The sequence below is a fragment of the Coenobita brevimanus genome, chromosome 31, assembly GCF_032717465.1.
Source record: "Coenobita brevimanus isolate Jiangsu-jjx chromosome 31, ASM3271746v2, whole genome shotgun sequence".
Lineage (NCBI taxonomy): Eukaryota > Metazoa > Arthropoda > Malacostraca > Decapoda > Coenobitidae > Coenobita > Coenobita brevimanus.
The window spans coordinates 28,582,468-28,604,388 of NC_136984.1; the positions used below are offsets into that span (position 1 = coordinate 28,582,468).

General features: G+C 41.7%; 1 protein-coding gene across 1 annotated transcript in view; it reads left to right on the top strand.

Annotated features, from left to right (window-relative positions):
- Positions 1-15,646, top strand: part of LOC145395438 (uncharacterized) — a 79,272-nt gene extending 63,626 nt beyond the window's left edge. The window contains exon 4 of the mRNA XM_080269042.1: positions 15,476-15,646. The gene's annotated coding sequence lies outside the window, so the exon portion shown is untranslated. The remainder of the gene's footprint in view (positions 1-15,475) is intronic.
- Positions 15,647-21,921: the final 6,275 nt, after the last annotated feature.

The following is a 21,921-nucleotide window of genomic DNA, read 5'->3' on the forward strand; positions in this document are numbered from 1 at the left end:
GACCTATGTGCATATAGGTTGTCCCATATAACACCCATATGTCACTCATATGGAAATGTTGGCTGGGTTGTTACAGTGCCTAGAACTCTGGGAAATGACACCAATGATACATGCCAGTAATAATATCCTCTACAGTGTAATGCATTTGCTAAACATAAACTGACCTTTTAAAACTTGAACTCATAAAGTCCCGTAAACATGATTGCTGCGGCTGCTTCCGTTTCTTCCTGCAGTGATCCCAGGAAACCCACGATGTACGTATTTTCAGCTCGTGCCGCAGTACAGCGTGGATGTACCATAATGAGCGAGTTGTTTTGACTGGTGTAACACGAGCTGTAATGTTACATCCCCTTCCCACACCCCCACAGGCTTCAGCAGCAGTAGTTTAGTATAGGAAATACGTTGCCCGGTGAGTTGTTCTTTACAGAGGCAGCCTTTTGCTGTACAGTACACAGCATCAGCTCAGGCATCGTAAATAAACACCGGCTACTAAAGTCCACTATTTTGATTTTCCAGATAATTACACTTAAGGCTTGCCTACTTCATTTCACTGTTTTAACAAGCACCGAAGATACAAACTGCAATAACACATCACTGCTTGCCAATAACACTACTATTTTCGAAAGAAACGATGACACACAAACTGCAAAGACATTTCACTGTTTGCCAGTAACATTTTACTATTTGCAATAGTACTGAATATATACAGTACAAACTGCACTGCACTGACACTGAACTACACTCAAACTAAACTCAAACTGACTGAACCTACACTAGTCTCTTCTCCATTAATATATAAGCTTCCTATATTCTAGAGTGTTCTACATTCTAGGAGATGCAACAGTTGCCTACTCAGAGATATCCAAAACATGCCAGAGTTTTCTTACACTGCATAACATTGTAAATTATTTAGCAAACAAATAAATTACAGAATTTAACAATGACATAAATAAAACATTACTGAGAAAAAGGCACAAAAATTGATGTACAACTTACAAAATAACGATGCTCACAAACAACGGGCTAACTGGCAACTCTGACTCATTCCGGAACTATGATAAACATCAGGAATTCTAGGGAATAATCTAGCTAACAATTCAGCTTCTTAACACTACCCCCCTCCCCTAGTTCTTTGTCGTCCCAACAAAACTACACAATATATACAAACATAAACCTTAATCCTAATGAAGCATCTAACTATACATAAATTAATCCTTCAACTTATCAGGTCTCCAATGCTGCTTCTGGTCGTCCATACAGTCCACTCCTCCTGGAATGTCTTGGTCCCCTTCCTGATCCACTTCTTCCCTTGGGAAACTGTCACCATCCTCTTGCACTTCAGCTCCTTGGTCCTCCTCAACATCCTCGGCTGCGGGTGAGCACGATTCCACAGGGCCATCTCAGCTGTACTGTCCTGGCCCATGGTACTGCCGCAGACGGCTCACGTGTACCACCTTTGCGCGAGACTTCCTGCCTCCCCATATCCGATACATTACATCTGATAGGCAGTTCTGCACATAGTAAGGCCCGTCCCATGGGCTCTGCAGCTTCAGTGACTGTCCCTTCTTCCACTGAGGAAGAAGGGACAGTCACTTGCCTTGGTCTTATACTTGCACTTCATCAACTCTCCTGAAAAGTTAAGGGCTCCTCGCACTTGATGATGTACCTCAGCCTGCCTTTCCTAAAGATGATTCGCATAGCTGGAGGTGTCTGTAGGCAGCTCTTCACCAGGTGGTCCTCCCATTAACAGGTCAACGGGTATGCATAACTCATGGCCCAATATAAGCTTTGCAGGTGTGTAGCCGGTACACTTATGGGATGCAGACCAATATGGCTTCAACAATGCAGGTAATTTCTGGTCCCATTCTGTTTGTCCCTCTATGCAGTACTTGGCCAGTTCTTGTCCCAGGGTCCAGTTTAATTTCTCCACAATCGCATCTGACTGTTCCCTTAGTGGGGTCATTCTGGTTTTCTTCTTCCCCAGCAACTTGCAGCATTCACGGGACACAGCAGCCCCTAAGTTTCTACCCTGGTCTGAATGTAGCTTGTGTAGCATCCCCAAAGCGACAGAAAAACTGGTCAACCAACACCTGAGCAACAGTTGCAACCTCTTGATTGGGGATAGCATAGGCTTCTGGGCACTTTGTGAAGTAGTCCATGGCGACACATATATACCAGTTCCCTCATTCAGAGAGTGGCAGAGATCCAGGAATGTCCACCGCAACTCTTTCCATCGGTGCACCCATCTGGCACTGCTGAAGAGGGGCACAACCATGTTTCTTGGGTCCCTTAGCACAGCATTCATCACAGGCCTGACACCACTCTTCAACATTATCCTGTATGCCAATCCAGTAAAACCTCTGTCACAGCCGACTTAGAGTTTTCTTCACTCCCAGGTGCCCACTCATGATCTGGTAATGGGACTCATCCAAGATCTCGGACCTCATCTTCTTCGGGACCACCAGTTGCCAATACTTGCTGAGGCCATTGGGTGTCTCCCACTGATGTTCCAGTAGTCCATTGTTCAAATCAAGAAGGTCCCACTGACTCCAGTAGCTCTTGGTCACAGGGCTGAATCTAGAAACCTCTTCCCATGATGATTGCACTGTACTACACTGCAGCCACTCAAGCACTGGTTGTAAATCTGCATCCTCGTCAGGTTTTCTTCATCTAACACCGGCCCTGTCACTACAGTATGGCAGCATTTCTTGCTAAGATTCCCATTCCTACTACACAGCTTGCCATCTGTTCTTCCATTTTCTTGCACACTACAGGTATTCATCAAGGTTCTCCTGCATCTCCTCAGTGGTGGGGCTTCTTGGAAATAACTGGCTAGTTGTTGACTCTTGTCACCAGCCTTCTGCTTATCCTCATCCTTCTCATTTGGATACTCATAGCTGAAGTGTCCCACTCTGCCACACGTCCAACACCCATTTGTTGCAATCGTAGGTTTCCTTTCACTGTTCCATTCTTGCTCCTTCTTCCATTTGTAACAATCCACCTTCTTGTGTCCTGGCTTCCCGTGGAACCAGCAACTCTCTCTGATCTTCTCCTGTTCCCTCTTTCACTTACAACAGTCCTCTTTCCTATGTCCTGGCTTTTCACAGTACCAGCACCTTCCTTCAAAATTTTCCACTTCACGTACTTTTGCCTTTCTTGCCTTGAATCCAGCAGAATGACCAGTCTGAAAAGTGGATGTACTGGACCTGACGTAGGACTCAAATTCTAGAGCCCTGGCTAGTGCTTCTTGCATGCTTCTGAGTTGTGCCTGATCCACTTGCACTTTCAACTCCGCACTATCAAGAGCATCGATGAACTGAGCCCTAAGAAGAATAGCCAACAGGTGATGTGCTGCTCCGGGGTACACCTTGTATACCATACTCTCCAGGTCATGAGCAAGCTGCTGTAGGGATTCGCCTCGAGCCCGTACACGGCTCTGGAATCTTGCTCTGTAATCCTCAGTCTGGTACATGGTCCCCTATCTATGCTCCATTACTTCCACTAAAGACTGATAACTGTTCCTCTCCATCAGTGTCATCTGGCCCAGAATTTCCACTGCGGCACCCTTAAGGCTAGTAACAAGCTGCACTGCCCTCTGCCTATCATCCTACCCATTCTTATCAACAAGTAACTCAAACTGTGCACGGTAAGCTTCCCAAGATATTCTACCATCAAATTCCTAAGGTTTCTTTTTAATTGTACCCCCATTATAGCCCTGCACTTCACTGGTTTGGGGCCTAAAAACTGGGGCATCATAATTAAGTCTAGGACTTAAGTCTGCTACATTCTGATTATTCAACCCTGTTATGCTGCCTTTAGATGCTTGGGATCCATTAAGAATAACCATACACTGTCCATTCTTTTCATATGCTCCCTGTACACTAACCTGCGGCTCAGCAGTGCAATATTTCTCTACAACCTCAATTTTCTGACTAATTATCTTCACATGGTCCACTACATGCTTCGACTGGCTATCTACATGTTGTCTGCACCCCATCACTATTCCATCACTAATCTTCAGATGGTCATCTACATGCTTCTACTGATCATCTAGATGCTGTCTGAACTCCATCATATAATTACTTACCTCACACTCCTGCTGCTATAGCTCAACATATACCTCTTTCTTCAACTGCTGCTGCTCTTCCTGCTTTTTCTTCATGAAAGTATCCAGCTGTCCTTACATCCTCAGTTGTAATTCCCTCTGTTGCTCCTGTAATACCTCCTGAAGCTGTTCATACCATTCTTTCCATTCTTCATTCTGTGCCTGTAATTGTTCGTTGAGTTCTTTCTGTCCATCATTCTGTGTCTGTAATGTACACTTTGGACCTCTAATTGTTCTTCGAGTTCTTTCTGTCCTCCGTTCTGTGCCTGTAATAGCTTCACGATTGTCGCCAGGGACATTTCCTCCTTCTGCGTGATTGGAACATTGTCTGCACACCCCATTGCTCTATGTCGAAGATTTAACTCACTTTAGCATTTAATCCACATTCCTGACACCAGTGTTATATCCCCGTCCCACACTGCCACAGGCTTCAACAGTACTTCAGTATAGGAAGGACGTTGCCTAATCAGTTGTTCTTCCTATGGGCAGCCTTTCGGTGAACAGCACACAAGTTCTGCCAAAGCGAAAATAAAGATTGGCTTCTTAAGTTCACTGTCTTTATTTTCCAGATAATTAAACTTTACTGTTTTCAAAAGCTCTGAAGATAAACAAACTTCAATAACACTTCACTGTTTACCAATAACACTTTACTATTTTCACAAGCACCGAAGATACACAAACTGCAATAACACTTCACTGTTTGCCAATAACACTTTACTATTTTCACAAGTACTGAAAATATACAAACTGCACTGCACTGACACTGAACTACACTCAAACTGAACTGAAACTGACTGAACCTAGTCTCTTCCCCATCCTTATATAAGCTTCCTATATTCTAGTGCATTCTACAATCTAGAAGGAACAGTTGCCAACTCGGATATCCAAAACATGCCAGCGTTTTCTTATACTGCATAACACTCTAAATTATTTAGCATACAAACTTAACTTAAATTACAGAATTTAACAATCACATAAGTAAAACATTATTGAGAACAAACGCACAAAAATTAAATGTACAACTTACAAAATAAATAAGTTCACAAACAACATGCTACCTGGCAACTCTGATTCGTACCGGAACTAAAATAAACATCGGGAATTATCGAGAACAATCTGGCCAGCAACCCAGCTTCTTAACAGTTGTGATGACAGTTGACTGATGACTGATGGCGCAGGCGGGTGATCAGCGAGTTACACTCCGCTGATGGCCAGTAAACGTTGCCAGACTAGTTTATTTTTCTTGCCAGTTTTGCTATATGTAGGCCTACATGTCCTGAAGTACTCCTAAATGGTTGATTACATAAACCTATTAGTAGAATAGTTTTCCATTTTGAAGGAAATGTCATAACATGAATAAAAAATAAAAATTTTGCATAACGGCACACACGCCTTGCTTCCTTTCTTGTCTCATCTCCTCACTCATCCCTGCCGCCAGTGGCTTCCCGTGCATAAGTTTGAATGTCTGTCTCACACCTAAAGTAAAGTCTGAAAAGGTATATGTGTATAGAAGACTTTCTACTTAAAAATGCATATTCTTTCAGTTCTCCAAATATGTGATATACCGAGTATTACACCCTGTATGAAACAAGTATTCGACATAATTATAAGATTAACAATCTATTCTCGAACACACGTAGAAATTTCGGGAGGGGGGCCCGGGCCCCCGTGTCCCCCCCCCCCCCCGTGGCTGCGCCACTGAGTTTAGTCTCACGTAAGTTGAATGAAATCGTCTGCCTTTAGCAGGAGCGGAATAGCAATCAATGTGATCTGATAATTGCAACTCTGTCTTTCCTTCTCTCTGTTGTCCAATGTGCCTTCCACGTCTTCCTCTACGTCTACAAGGCTCTGTTATCCTGTCATCTGAATCACGTCATCTGGTGGAACTAAGAATATAATAAGTCAACGTGAATCGATCATCCACAGTCTGTATTTGTCTGTCTGCCTGTCTGTCTTGCGTAGGAGGCGAATTCTTTCTGAAGATGGATGTAATCGTTTGTCTTTAGCAAGAGTAAAATAGCAATCATCGTGAATCTCAAATGACGTGTGTCTGTCTGTGTGTTTTCTTTTCCACGCTGGAATGGTTTACAATCACCTGGGCTTACTAAATGTGTCTGGTGATATTTAGAAAAAAAAAAAAAAAAAAAATTGATGAATCTCTTTAAGACGTAGATATGTCCGTCTTTTCGTCAGTTTTTTGTCGCCTCTCCATCTCGCTGAGGATGACTTCTGTCCAACAACATGATTCTCTACCACCCAGAATTATAGGAGAGCTTGAATGTTATGGGAAATACTTCAGTAATTTATATTTGCAACCAGTATAACGTTTATCCTTTTTTGCATCATGTTTTTTGTTCCGTTGCTGTGCAATCAGAATTTCTTCATATGTTTTTACGTAATTTGGAATCCACAGTCATGAAAACCTGAACTGCTTCGAACAGCGAAGCAAAGGAGTGAGCAACGTCTCGATCAAAGGTCGTGGTGGTACTTGGGGGACGAGGTGAGGGAGAAAGGGGGGGGAGGGGGTTTGGAGCTTTGTCCAAACACCAGACCATTCTTGCCTTCCTGTCCCCCAGCATGAACGAGGTCTTAATACGTTCTTTGGATCGCGACTGTACTAACTGTTTTATTCAGGTATGCCACAACTCTGCAACAGTTTGAATTTTTTCTAACTGTTGTAGAATCACAAGATATGTACAAATAACAAAAAAAAAAAAAAAAAAAAAAGAACCATGGAAAATAAGATATAATAAAAAAAATCCATAATTCAGGGTTCACTCAAGCCTCACGGCACTCATTTGGTTACTATTGAAGTATAGTACACCATTTCACAGTTACTTTACATATTTTCTTACATAATATACGAGTATTTCTTACTGTGTGATATATTTCTGAACATGAAATTACACGAAGAATTGGTTTGCTTAAGCATTCATCACAGTAGTTACAGTACAAGGTTCTTCTTTTACATGCCCGCTTTCCTTTAAGTTTACACATTCTCATTTCTGTTCGAAGGTTATATAAATGTTACCAAGTCATTCATGATGCATTTCACATTGTTATTCATGAAGCATTTTACTCTAACTAGCACACATCATTTCTCCATGCCTTATTAGCTGATTCATCACCCCGGGAGACTTTTTTTTTTTTTTTGTGAGGAAGAAGGAACCAAAGGTCATGAGCCCACAAAACTGTTCCTTCCAAGAGAAAAACAAAATACAAGACAGAGCCAAATTCAAGATCACACCGGTTTCCCCTATTTCTCAAAAAGGTATTCCATTACCTCACACATCACATAATTTATTTAATAATTCACTGTTCATTTCCAATGTTAATTTATCTTCATTTACCTGAAAAACCAGCTTTACATCAAGGAAACTGATGACCGCCCGGCAGGGCCAGCTGAGCGGCGCGGGCAGGACCATCTGAGTGGCGCAATGTTGTTGCCTGGGAATACAATAGTTGCCACACGCCACCAGCAGGTCCCACACGCCAATCCTCACTCTTGAAAAGCACAAATTAAAAGCCAAAAACCCTTTGGCCATAAAATATACGTGCATAAGATCAATTACCAACAACACATGAAAAAAGCCACTCTAGCTATTTTGGCCTTATCTGTTTATCCCTCCCTCCCTGGAATGACCAAATTTCCCCCAGGAGGGAATTCCCCTACTTTGGGAACCACTGGGCTAAAAAGTGAAGTGATATATTTCTGAATGTTACTCCGTCCACTTTAACTGTACTGTCTTTAACCTGCCTAACAATTCCGTTTCTCCTTCGCCACTGCTGAGCTGTAATAATACATCAACACTAGAATATGATGCTGGTCACGAAGAAGTGCCGTGGAAAGGATTTAGATCCATATTATTTCTAATTCGCAACTGAGCTACGCGAAATAAACTGCAATGGGGAGAAAATCTGAGTCAGCTTAGTGTAGAAGGACTGTAGGCGAAAAATTGCCATCTCTCCATCTTGAACTGTGAGTTGTAACAGGTGATGTACAGTACACGGTGGTAGTCACGAAGAAGTGCTTTGGAAAGGATATAGAGTGCATATTACTGTATATATCTGTAACGACAAATTAACACTCCACTGTCCGGTTATGCAAACGTCCCTTAACCCCTTTCAGCCGCCGAATGAATAATACAGGACTGCAAGAGGAGGGCATCTTCAGCCTGCAGTCCACTGGGTTCACATTTTAGACAAACCTGGGGCTATAGGTCCAGTACTACAACTACACTTACTATTATTACAACAACTACAACAACAACAACAATTACTACTACTACTACTACTACTTTTTTTCTACTTTTTTAAAAACTCACCTCCATCCATTTGGGAATTATATTGTGAAGATCAGCACCAACCTTGCTAATACAGTTCACCATTTGGAGTTGTAATGTGAAGGTTAACACTAACCCTCATATTACAATCCGTTGGCCCCAAGCACGCCAACGGCTGTGGTTACCAACCATCTACTATTACTATTATTATTTAATATTTATTTATTGATATTACAGTGTAAATAAAGACATTAAACTATTGGAGTCGCTGGTCTATGCGACTCTCGACCACTGTAGCTTCGTAATCCATACCCGCCAGAGAGACAGGCCTGAGGGCTGATGATCTTGTGCCCCTGAGACATAGCAGAGCAGACCTCACGAGGGAGAATGACAGTCGACATCTCATCCAGGCCATAACAGAGCTCTGCGGTTGACGTTTCTTCTCAGAAAGAACCTCTGCCAGTCTCGAATAGAATCTCACTGCCCCTGGACCCATCCCACCTGATGTTGTGAACACGAGGGGAGTGAATCGACCGTGGTCCACATGTTGGATCCTTTCTTGATAATTTCTATATTTTTCTTGTTCATTCCTCTTGTGTGCAGCTTCGAGAGACAGTTCACGATGACATGCTGCCATGGGATCGAATATCCTGATGTCGAAGAACGCCCTCTGCCCACGTGTCAAGAAACCTCGAACACTGACATCCACTCTTGCATCATTTGATGTGTTTGCTGTTCTGTGGGTGAAGTGCTCGCCGTCCAGGGGTAGCAGAGCTGGCTCAATCGTGACATCATGGCATATTTCCTGCAGCATTTTGGCAGTAAGGTCGCGTACTTCATCGTGTCGGATGCAAACAAAGCCTCTCTTCTTGCATACCATTGCATGGTTTCCATCAAAGGCAGTGCCACAGGCACAGTGTTGAGGTAGGTTCTCTATTGGCCACCCATATCTCAAGGCTATGGCGTCAATAAATTCTTGTTTGTTGAAGTGGAAGCCTTTTGCCATGAGAGGCACGGTTGTGAGCCAGTTAGATGCCCCAACCTCCTGTGCAATTTCAACTCTTCTGTACTGGTTTGGTGTTAGATGTTCGATTATGTGCTGCAGCTGGTCTTTTTGTCTTGCTTCACGCTCCTTGCTTATCTGTGTCTTTATGTCTTTCTGCCTTTGGTGGTCGATTTCACTCGTCTCAACCTAGGTGCAGATCTTCTGTGACAAGGATTCGGTGAGCCTGAGTGAATTTCTGTGTTCATAGCTGGCCACGGCTACTGGATTTATAATGCCAAGGCCTCCCATCCTGGGTGGTAGTGCTAGAAGGTCCCTCTCTTCTGGTGTGGTGATGTGGCCATTGGTTAGAGATGGGAGGAATGAATCCCTGATTGCATCCTCCAGTGGCTGTAGCAGCAACTCGATGTCTGGTATGGTCCTCATCACGAAGGTCCACTTGTGCTTTACACCATAGGTAAATGCACTGTATGCTGCATGGGGTTTTGTTTTTACGTGGCTGGATAGTGTATGAATTTCTTCTACCCATGTCTTTACCTTATCACTCACATATTTGTCTTTGAATTCCTTAGTTCCAATCACAGCCCCTAGATGCCTCTGACCTCCCTTGGTCACTATCACGTTTGTGCATGTAAATGCTTCCTGTGCATCTTGATAGTAAGCTGGTTTCACGATCAAGATGGACTTACTTGCATTAGGGTAGTAACCTATTTCAGGGCCATGAGATGTTACAAGGTTCCACCATTTCCTCACATCCTTGACATTGCCAGCACCCGTGAGATCATCTGCATAGGCTACCTGTTTTACATTGGTGGTCTCGTATTTGATCTGTTGTTGCAGCACTGTCATCGCCAGGGCGTACATAGCCATGGCAACGGGGTTCCCCTGGGTAGTTCCTTCTGTGGACTGGATTACACTGACATCGTGAGCCGCTGTCTTACCCACAATGTAGAGGTCTGCTGGTTCTTTGTAGGAGTTTTCCACATATTGGGCAAATGCTGGGCATTTAACCTTGATATTGTGCAGCATTGCCTCCCGATTGATGGAATTAAATGCATTTGAGGCATCAACTAATAATACTGCCTGACAGTCCTCTTCCCCAGATATTTTCCTCATGGAGTGAACTGCTGCCTCACCTCCTGCCTGCTGGCCTGCACACACTTGGAGGTTGCCAACTGCCTGCTTCACATCATCTTTCACCACCTCCATGATGCATTTTCCTATAATCCGTCTTAAGACTTCACCCACGTCGATGGGCCTGCATCCAGGATTCTTATCAAGGGGGATTAGTCTGGAAGTCGTCAGTGCTTCGATGTTACTGCACTGACTTGAAGCCAGCTTCCTCGCCAGTGAGGCAATGGTGTTACATAGGTCTGTTGCCGCATCCCCAAACTTGATGTTACTGAGGATTACTCGCCATGATTTTGCATCCAGGCCTGACGGTCCTGCCCCTCCCTGTGTGTACACTGCCTTCCGCCACACCATATCTCCAGTTATCTTGTCATATATGATGGGATTGGGAGGAGTGTAGTTGCCGTCAAGCTTTGACTGGGCACTTGCTTGTCGTGCAGTCGGGTGTTTTTCTCTTAGTTGTTGCATTGTTTCGTCTGTCAGGTCAAGTATTCCGTTTGGTGATTCAGCTGACAGGGATCTTGTTGCCATCGAGACCTTCCCCTGTCTCATCATGCTGCCAAAAATCCTTGCAACATCGTTGGTATTCTGATTTCTTCTGCCTCGGTTGTTTATTCTCATCTGCAAGGCCCTTGCTTCCTCAAGTAGGTTGTCGATTTCACCTCTTTTCCATGTTTCAACCCGCCTTTGTATGGCCTTCATATTTGCTGCAATGCTAGCTCTTGGGCGGGTCTTGTTGAGGAAGAGATGTGGTATTAGTGCAAGGACCTTAAGAGAGAATGAGGCAATGCGTGTGTTATTGTAGTTGGCTATCAGGCGAGTGATTTCCTTGATCATGTCAGTTGTAGCATTGCATTTGGGAGTTTCAAAAAGGTTACTTGAGGACCATCCAACTATTTCATTATATGTGGTGTTCACCCAGGTTACTGCATTTTCTCGGGATTTGCCCATCCAGTATGTGGGACGACCTTCTCGCACAGACCTGTGAGGCTGTTCTGCTTCCTCGTTGTTTGTGTCACTACCGTTCTGAGGACGTATAGTACCTAGATGATTCCCTCTTTCATGCACTCCTCTATGGTGGTTTTCATCCTGAGTTTCATTTCTATTATAAACCTCATGATGTTCCTCACCCCCAACTTCACTACTATTCACTTCCCCATGGTGATTTAACCCACCCCGCGCTTCCATATCTCTCGCATCTTGGCGTCCATTCCTATCCCTCGCTTCACCACGGGGTCTTTCACCACCACGCATGTCCGTGTGATCGTGCATATTGTCAGTGACCGCCCCATCAATTTCCATGTCACCAATCTGTCGCCCGCCATGTTGGAAGCGGTCAAGTGCCGCTTCTGGTGGGCTGTGATTCCCTAACACATTCATACAGAAAGGTCCCATCCTACAGTATGTACACGGTGACCTGTTTGTTGCACATGAGCACCTGATACACTTATGCTGCCTACTGGAGCACTGACAACAATACTGTGGCGTGGCCATGGTGTTAAAGTTTTTATACTGTGGTACAGTATTAATAATAATAACTTTGGCTACTTTTTGTAGTACTTTTAAATGAAAATTAAATATAATGTTACTAGAACTACTATTTTACTATACAAATTTTAAATTAAGATTTTATATAAGTGAAGAATGTGCTTGTTTTACTTCTATTTTTGTAGATAATATGATTAAGTTATGAAGCAGTTTGCTCGTTTTTCTCTAGTTTTGCATATCAGTTAATATCTAATTGTTCTGTCTTATACTAATAATCGACTGAACTGATAATGATATGTGTCTAAAGTTTGATAAGAAGTAAAACAACGCTTCTTTGTTCAAGGGTTAAGTAGGTGGCCAATTGGTGTGGTGCAATAATGTGGAGCCTTGTTTACTGGTAATGGGTCTTCAGGCGTTACAGTGTAGGGGTGAGGGTGGTGTGTGTGTGTGTGTGTGTGTGTGTGTGTGTGTGTGTGTGTGTGTGTGTGTGTGTGTGTGTGTGTGTAGTTTAGTGATATTGGGTCTTCGGACTCTGTGGTATAGGGGTGAGTGTGGTGTGGTGTGTGGCGTTGGGACAATGTGTGTACGTGTGTGTGTGTTGGTGTTGTGACGTGATGTGTGATGTGTGGTTGTGGTGTGTTGTGGTGTGGTAAGATAGAGGCACCTTGGTTTACTAAGGCACATTGGCATTAACAAGGTTTGTTTAGTATTTCTTTTGAATACAAAATAGAATTTTGAGAGGGTTGAGTAAGTAGTTCTAGTTTGTAATTTTATGGAGTTTACATTAGTCCTATCATATAGATATTATATTAAAAATACTCTTATTACTATTGTATTTGGTAATAATAGTGTACTTAAAACTAGGGTACTATGTTTAAATTTGTTATTTAATTGAAGTTATATTTATTAATTTTATATATTAAAATTAAAGTTTTAATTATTACTGTACTATTTATTATTATATTATAGACTTATCTACTGTGATTGGTTATATATTTATACGATGAGTTTCTATGTATAATATGTTTTATAGTTATTTAAGAACAGTCATTGTGTGTGTGTCTGTATGTATGATGTGTTTACATTACAGTGTCATCTAAGGTGTGTGTAAGATTCCCTACCTAAATGTTTTTGTATGCCACACTTCTATACCACCTGGCTATGCTGGTGGTGTGTATGTAGGAGATTGTTGTATAGTTAGTGGTAGTTGTTGTTATATTTAGTGTTTGATACAGTGTTTATAAAGTATTATTAGGTGGTGTGTATGCTAGTGATCAGTGGGTGATATTACTTCTACTACTACTAAATTACTACTACTATTACTACTACTACAGCCACAACTAATGCAATAACAACAACTTGTACTACTACAACTGCTACTATTACTACTACTACTACTACTACTACTATAATTACATCTACCACCAGTAGTACAGCTACACCTACCACCACTACTACAACTACAACTACTACTACCACCATACCACCGATACAACAACAACAACAACAACAACAACTACTACTACTACTACTGCTACTACTACTACTGCTGCTGCTGCTACTGCTACTACTACTACTACTGCTACTACTACTACTACTACTACTACTACTACTACTACTACTGCTACTACTACTACTACTACTACTACTACTACTGCTACTACTACTAATACTACTACTACTGCTACTACTACTACTACTACTACTACTACTACTGCTACTACTACTACTACACTTACTACTACTACTAATACTAATACTATTACTTTTTTTTTTTTTTTTTTATGAATCCCCTCCATCCATTGGTGAATTATATTGTGAAGATCTGCACCAACCTTGCTAATACAGTTCACCATTTGGAGTTGTAATGTGAAGGTTAACACTAACCCTCATATTACAATCCGTTGGCCCCAAGCACGCCAACGGCTGTGGTTACCAACCATCTACTATTACTATTATTATTTAATATTTATTTATTGATATTACAGTGTAAATAAAGACATTAAACTATTGGAGTCGCTGGTCTATGCGACTCTCGACCACTGTAGCTTCGTAATCCATACCCGCCAGAGAGACAGGCCTGAGGGCTGATGATCTTGTGCCTCTGAGACATAGCAGAGCAGACCTCACGAGGGAGAATGACAGTCGACATCTCATCCAGGCCATAACAGAACTCTGCGGTTGACGTTTTTTCTCAGATAGAACCTCTGCCAGTCTCGAATAGAATCTCACTGCCCCTGGACCCATCCCACCTGATGTCGTGAACACAAGGGCAGTGAATCGACCGTGGTCCACATGTTGGATCCTTTCTTGATAATTTCTATACTTTTCTTGTTCATTCCTCTTGTGTGCAGCTTCGAGAGACAGTTCACGATGACATGCTGCCATGGGATCGAATATCCTGATGTCGACGAACTACTACTACTACTGCTACTACTACTACTAAACATCTTTTACCATGGCCAATATTTTTCCTTTTCTGTCTCAGTGGCAGAAAAGACAATGCTACGGCTCTACATCCTTTCCATAGCACTTCCTCGTGACTAGCAGCAATAAAGTAGTAAATCTATCATGGCCGGTAACCTCGTCGGCAAAGGAATCGCCCTAACTCCTTTTCCTAATCGATTTATTCTGCATTTTACAATGTCCTCTGTAACATAAATCCTAGCGATACTGTAATACTCTGCATAAATAACGTGCAAAAGGAAATTAACCAGACACGTCCAAAAATAAATCGCTAAGGAAGAGGTGTTAGGGAGCTTCCCCCGACGACACTCCGAGCCTAGAAGATGGAGTGATGGCAATTTTTGGCCAAAGTAGAGTGAACAGACTAGACCACCTCAGTGTGTGTGCGTGTGTGTATATATATATATATATATATATATATATATATATATATATATATATATATATATATATATATATATATATATATCCTCCATCCTTCTTTCCCTCCATCCTCTTCTGTCTTTCTTTCCTTCAGTCTTTCCTCTTCCTTCTGCCTGTGGGTGACTCTACACTGAGTGACAAGCCAAATGGTTTCCTGTACACTAGGAAACCATTTACTACGCTGGGTGGTAACCATATAACCAAATTTTGGTGCCTAGTGGTTTATAGGGTAATTATTGCACTCCAATCGGATTGAATCGGTGAAGGTTTTTATCCAAGGGGTGATTGGGGTTTATTGCTCATGTAATGCCACTCAGGGATGAGTGAGGCTGGTCATTCTCATCTTAAATGTTGTGACTAACTGCCTAGCCCCGGGCTTCTACGCTCCTCATGGAGCAAAGTAAGATTGGCTGATGAATATATATATATATATATATATATATATATATATATATATATATATATATATATATATATATATATATATATATATATATATATCCCATTTCTATTTACCTCTCTCTCTCTCTCTCTCTCTCTCTCTCTCATTACATCTCTGCACTTGCTCTTTGGCAGCGGGTGAGCAGCAGCAGGAAAGGTGACTTCGTTGGTGCAGCAGCCATCCTAAACCAGTCAAGAAGAGGTGGAGATGGAATATGAGAGAAGGATGAAATTTGAGAAGAAAATGGGAGATGCTGATAAAAAACGGAGGCTAAGGATGCCAAAACAATTTAATCCGAAACTTACTGGAATAAAGGAAAAAGAATAACCAGTGTATTCCATTTTTATTTACCTCCTTGTACACCATGATTCCAGTTCCTTACCTGTCTATCTATCTATCTATCTATCTATTGCCAGATGCCTTAATCCCGTAGGGGGTGGCCACAAACAAACCGCCTCCATATCGCCCTGTCCCCTGCCATTTCACTGGCCACTCCCCATCTTACATACCCTTCTCTCATAATTCTGTACTCCGTCCCTCCACCTCATCATGTGCCTCCTCCTCCCTTTCCTCCCTCCAGCTCACTCACATACACTTCTTGTTAGTTTCTTGCTCTCCTTACCAAGTACAAATAAAAAAACAATTAAAAAGTAACTACTGCAGCCAGAACACGTAATAATAATAATAAGATATTAAGTGTGTTGTTTTCTGGAGGATGTTCGTGTCTTTCCGTCAAGGAGTGTGTGTTTTCACCCTTGTTTGTTTGTTTGTACCATTACTCAAAAATTGAAAGAGAAAAATGGACCAAATTTGGTGGGTAGACAGCCCATGTTCCAAATAACAATCACTTAAGTTTAGGGACCGATCTGGATTGTAGTACAGATTCTGGATCCGGAAAACACGTTTTGTGAAACCCTAATCAGTGATGAGAAAACCTAACCCATTATTAAGGGTGGTTTGGAAATTACGTTGTCCTTGTCGGAAAGATGCATTCCACTGAGTGTCCCTCTGGTCACTCACGTATATATGCTTCCAAGCCGCCTAGCCTAACCTAACCTAACCTAAACTTAACTAAGCTTATCTAACCTAACTTAACCTTGCCTAACCCAAGCTAACCTAATCCAACCTTATCATTTCTAATCTTATCTAATACAACGCAACATAACCCTAACCTAAGCTAAGCTAACCTAACCCTAACCTTAACCTAACCTAAGATGATCAAGAAGTCTGCAGTTTCAACCACAACATTTTTTAATACGGAATCTTGTTTTTTATAATATTTTGAAATTTGCAACAACTTTTCTGAGTACTGTTTCTACCGGGTCTTTCGTTTTTTGAGATATCCCTCCTCCTCTTTCAATAAATGCGCCAGTATTTACGGAAATGGTTGAAACAGTTCGACTTATCAAACCAATAATAATAATAATAAAAATAATAATAATAATAATAACAATTCATAGGGAACCCATGTTTTGACATTGCACCAACCAATACCTAGCCAATTTAGGCCTAACATTCATCTACCATAATTCCTTATTTGGTTTGGGGGGATGACCGCCAGATTAAAAAAAAAGAAGAAGACTGAAGCCCATAACCAACGTATATGAGTTATAATATAAATAAACAACGAACAGTGCTAAGGCACAACAAACCCGTCCCTGGCAGTCGTTTTAATGCTGACGTATAAACACAACAGGATATATTATAATCAATGATGACAAATATCAAATTTGGAGTAATTTGGGTGATAATTGACGATTTTATGCCCATTTGAAATTTTAGGCCTGACCCACCTGACACTGACTCCCCTACCGGAAACTAGGGGGTGACCCACTGATGTAGTGAGGCATGTTATAGGATGAGGATTTTGGTTTCATGTGGATATGACGACCTTCAAAGGTGTTATGGTGAGAAAGCAATTTTTACCTGTCCCCATTTTTTTACATTTTTGGGTCCTGCAGCCTGGGTCTTGGTCCAATTTGGACCAAAATTCAATCAGGTGATCAGAAGGTCATAGCCAATCATCCCTGTAATTTTAGTCAAAATTGCGCCATTAGTTTTCACTTAGTCAGAGAGACAAACAAACAAACAGACAAACCAAATGAAAACAATGCCCGTCCAGTTCGTTGGAGGGACAGGGACGGGTAACAAACGAACTGGTCGTCTGGCGTGGGGAAGGAAATATTTACGTATCGCGAACAGAGAGAAATAAGTCTCTTCCCAGAGTTTGATGAATATATAACAGAAAAATCTAACCATTTGAAACACGCACTAGTAGGGACTGGGATTTCTTTGTGTTTCGCCAGTTGTAAATTTTTTCAGACGGAACTGGGAAGATAGCTGTTTCTTTGAATATAAGTCTCTCTCTCTCTCTCTCTCTCTCTCTCTCTCTCTCTCTCTCTCTCTTGTATTGTGTTTGGGTAGAGCCACTTAGCTCTATCTCCACAACCAGCGTGACTTTGGTCGCCATATTGAAACACCGCACTCGTCGCCACCATGGTAATGCAATGGGAACACTGTTCTTAGCTTGCTGCCTCTGTTTCTCTACTACTTCTGTGTATACATATTATCACTATACAAAAATATATAGAGATTATGATTTTTTGTGCCCAGCTCTACGAATTGTCTGATCCATTTAGCCAAGAGTATGACTAAAACAACGTCATGGGTTGCTGCAGTGCACAACATAACAGAATTAAATGGAAATAATTATTGTTGTAAAGGTTACAATTTCTCTTTATGTCCACCTTAACGTGATGTGTTTAATTATGAGAGTAAAGATAAAACTGAGGTCGATGGAAAGAGCACAATGCTGTATTTCTCCATCATGAAGTATAGAAGTACATTATTATACAGTACAAAATGGTCATTATCTATTAGCTATTAACGGTACTACTTACACATCTTCATATATGTAAACATACTTCCTGAATTATTACTTACTGATTTTTAAGTACAATCAACCTAGCCAGCTGCTTTATTACTTTACTACCAATAGCTTCCTCTGTGATAAATTTGTTAATGTGATGGATCCTAATAATACTGTAGCACTGTGTGACCAGTTTTAGTAATTTGTGAACACGATTGACCTCAATAAAGGTGTGATGTACCCTTAATAAAGGTGTGATGTACCCTCAATAAAGATGTGATGTACCCTCAATTAAGGGATGAAGTACCCTCAATAAAGGTGTGGTGTACCCTCGATAAAGGTGTGGTGTACCCTCGATAAAGGTGTGGTGTACCCTCAATAAAGATGTGATGTACCCTCAATTAAGGGATGAAGTACCCTCAATAAAGGTGTGGTGTACCCTCGATAAAGGTGTGATGTACTCTAATAATACTGTAGCAATGTGATACCAGATTTATAATTTGTGAACACGACTGACCTCAATAAAGATGTCAGACATATGGGTGTTTAAACAATCAAATATTCTCTAGACAGGCTAGTAATACTGTGTGGGATGTTGGGCAACACAGCTGTGGAAATAACCAGTGGCATTGGCTGATGTTTTAAGATTTTTTATTTACTTATTTATTTTTGTTCTTTCGCAAAATTTGAAAGCATTTCTCAGTTTCATGACAGACTTTAACTACACTCTCACTTGCCTAGAGGAGGCCTGCCCTGTCTCTCTAGCCAATAAAAGTGTTCAAATAACTAAGCCCTTTAGATGCTGACACCAGTGCTTCTTGACAAGGAAGAATCTTTCTCGGCCATTAACATGTCCAGTAATCTTACAGAATTAGCAACAGGATATATTTCTTACCAGTGAAATGTAATGCCATCCCTCTTCAGTGAATTCCTGTGCCCATTTTTGCATCCGTAAGCTGCACACTGGACCATGGCACTATATTTTCCGGACTCATCGGCTGATTTCAAAAAGCGCGGCGTCAGGCGGGATGCAACATGGCTGCCACTACACCAGCGTTGGCCTGGCGGCGGACACACAAACTAGGTGGTGCTACCCATGAGAAAGCCACTCCATATTACAGGGCTCAGTGAGTGAAAAATACATAGACCATCCTGTATTAAGAACAGATTTACATACAACATAAGTATAGAAATAAATAAATAATTAAATAAATAAATAAACAGCGTTCACAAATACAGCCCATGAACTTTTGGATATGGCATAATAATTACATTTTTTTTTTTTTTTTAAATCAGAATGTGACGCCCTTATGATTGTAAGTTCCAAACAGTTTATTAATTTGTAGATTCCTTTACATGTTTACTTGTTGTTTTATGTAATTTATTATTATTATTATTATTATTATTATTATTATTATTATTCACTACCACTGTGCCACAGAGGCTCCTTATATATATATATATATATATATATATATATATATATATATATATATATATATATATATATATATATATAGAGAGAGAGAGAGAGAGAGAGAGAGAGAGAGAGAGAGAGAGATACTCGAGTATATGATAGGAAGATAGATAGATAGATATAGACAGATAGATAAATAGAGAGATAGAAGGATAACAGTAGCGGATCGCGGATTTAGGAAAGGGCGGGGGAGCTGTTTGTCAATGTAAGGGATGCCGAGCACCGAAGGCAAGAGGCAATCAACCAGGGGGTCTGGGGTGAGCGGTACTATATTATTATTATAATTATCTATCTATCTATCTATAGCCCGACGCCCTAATCCCGCAAAGGGTGGCCGCAGACAAAACGCCTCCAAGTCACTCTGTCACCCACCATTTGACTCCCCTCCCCCCAACTCAACCCCCCCTCCCTCATATACCTCTCAACTCCATCCGTCCACCTCATCCTCGGTCTACCCCTCCCTCTCCCCCCCTCCACCTCACCTACATACACCCTCTTAGTCAGTCTTTCATTCTCCATCCTCTCCACATGTCCAAACCACCTCAGTGTATTTCTCCTAATCTTTTCAACCACATCCACATCTACCCCACAACGTTCCTTCACTTCTTCATTCGTCAACCTGTCCCTCCATGTCACTCCACATGCTCCTCTCAAGTAACTCATTTCCACTGCTCTCACTCTTGACTTGTTCCCCTCTTGCAAGGTCCACGCCTCGCTTCCATACGTCAGGGTAGGGATCACAATACCATCATGCAGTGACTTCTTAACTTCCATACTCACCTCCCTATTTCTCATCACTGCTTTCAGTGTGCCAACAACCTTCCTTCCCTGCTGTACCCTTTCACGTACTTCATCCCCCAAAGTTCCATCCTTACTCATCACACTACCTAAGTACTTGAATGCACTCACATTCTCCATATCCTCACCATCCAACCTCACTGCACACTCTGTGACTTCATTCCTCTCAAACACCATAACTTTACTTTTGTTTACATTAACTTTCAGCTTCCTCCTCCTACACACTGTCCCAAATTCATTCACCAAACCTTGCAACTCCCATTCATCTTCACTCAACAATACTGTATCATCAGCAAACAGCAACACCGGCAGCTTCCAAATCTCACCCTCATTCATTAGGGCCACCCCCACATCCACTGCCCTACCTTGTACCTCCTTTACGACCCCATCCATATATATATTAAACAGCCATGGAGACATTACACACCCCTGTTTCAGTCCCACATTGAGATCAAAGAACTCACTCAGCTCACCATCCACTCGCACCGTAGCCCTAGCTCCCTCGTACATACTCTTCACAGCACTCAACAATTTCCCCTCCACTCCATATATTCTTAATACCTTCCACATACCTTTCCTATCTATTCTGTCATAAGCTTTCTCCAAGTCCATGAAGGCAGCGTACACTTTCCTTCCCTTCTCTAGATACTTCTCCACTAAACATCTTAGAACAAATATCTGATCTACACACCCTTTTCCCTTCCTAAATCCCCCTTGTTCTTCTCCAACTAGCTCCTCTGTTATATGCCTAACCCTATCAATGAGTATTCTACCATATATTTTACCAGTCACACTAAGAAGGCAAATACCCCTATGGTTACCACATACTTCTCTCTCCCCTTTTCCTTTGTACAGAGGAACAATTATACCTGATTTCCAGTCCTCTGGAACCCTTCCCTCTTCCCAAGCCAATCTACACAACTTCCATATCCACTCCACAACAATCTCACCCCCATACCTAAGCATTTCACCACACACTCCATCAATTCCTGGGGCCTTTCCCAGCTTAATCTTCTTCATCGCTTCCACTACTTCCGACCTACTGATCTCTTCCTCCCTCCTCTCATCTCTTCTTCTCCCAGCCATTCCCCAACCACTTATACTCACACTGCTCTCACTCTCTACATTCAACAAATCCTCAAAGTGCTCCTTCCATCTCCTCAATTTCTCTCTCTTCTCCACCAACAATCTATTATTCCTATCTTTCACTCCCCTACTATTTCCCCTTTCACACTGCCTTACTTTCTTTACCTCCTTCCAAAACAATTTCTTACTCTCCCTCCATTTCACACTCAAATTCCTCCCAAACTCTTCATCCACTTTCTTCTTACTCTCCTTCACCAGTCTCTTAACCTCCCTTCTCCTGCTCACATATACCTCTCTCTTCTCTCTCTCATCTTCTCCCCTACCTCTACTCGCCAACCATTCACCATATG